We start from the raw sequence: 1,234 nt of genomic DNA, 5'->3' as shown, positions 1-1,234 counted from the left end.
GATGGAAGTATTTCAGATTGCATGTGAAAACCCCACACTGTACCCCAGAAGTGCATTAATGTACATAGTTACCATTCAATAAAAAAAAAAATAAAATAAAATAAAAATAAATAAAAATAAAAATAAAAGTCCCATTTGTTTATTTTTGTCCAACATCATTTTTATAGTAACTTAAACATCCATTTTAAAATTCATAAAGCACCTTATAGGACCTTGAATAGCCAAAACAATCCTGATACAGAACCAAGTTGGAGCTAACACACTTCCTGATTTCAAAACCTACTACACAGCTACATTAATCAAAACAAGTGGTACTAGCATACAGACAGATGTGTGGGTTATTACAAAAGTTGAGAGATACACAAATCAAGAAACATAAAATCCCCATGGATGGAAACAAAACTCCCAACAGCACGGATAAGCCATGCTAGTTGGTTGCTAGCCAAACTTGCATGGGTGAATCAGACAGGATGCTATTGACTGTGTTTCTTGAAAGTGAAATAATGGACCATAATATAATCTGTCTCAAAACATTCATAGTGACACACATATGCCAACAAATGGAATATAATAGAAAGCCCAGAAATAAACACACAGGTGGTCAAATGATTTTCAAGAAGGATGCCAAGACCACAAAATGGAGAAAAGACAATCCATTCAACAAATGCTGTTGGGAAAACTAGATATCCACATACAAAAAACAACAACAATAAAAAAAAGAAATTAGACCCTGACCTTATTCATATACAGCAGTTAACTCAAAATGTATCAAATACCTGCATGTAAGAGCAAAAACTATAAAACTCCTAGGAAAAAACAGAGGAAAAACTTTATGATGTTGGATTTGGAAGGAACTTATTGAAAGCAACACAAAAACACAGGCAACAAGAGAAAAAATTTCATCACAAAATTAAGTGTATTTGTGCATCAAGAGGCACTATTAAGAATGTGAAAGGGTAGCCCATGAAATGGGAGAAAATATTTGCAAGTCCTATCTCTAATAATGGTTTGATATACAGATTATATAAAGAACTCCTTGGCTCAGTGCCCGTCACACAGTGGTTATGGCGCCAGCCACATACACCAAGCCAGCCAGGTTCAAATCCGAGCTGGGCCAGCTGGACAACAATGACAACTGGAACAAAAGATGGCCAGACATTGTGGCAGGCACCTGTAGTCCCAGCTACCTGGGAGGCTGAGGCAAGAGAATCACTTAAGCCCAAGAGTTTGAAGT

The sequence above is a fragment of the Otolemur garnettii genome, unplaced genomic scaffold (genome assembly GCF_000181295.1).
Source record: "Otolemur garnettii isolate 467f Iridium unplaced genomic scaffold, OtoGar3 scaffold00032, whole genome shotgun sequence".
NCBI lineage: Eukaryota > Metazoa > Chordata > Mammalia > Primates > Galagidae > Otolemur > Otolemur garnettii.
This window is presented reverse-complemented; position numbering follows the sequence as displayed.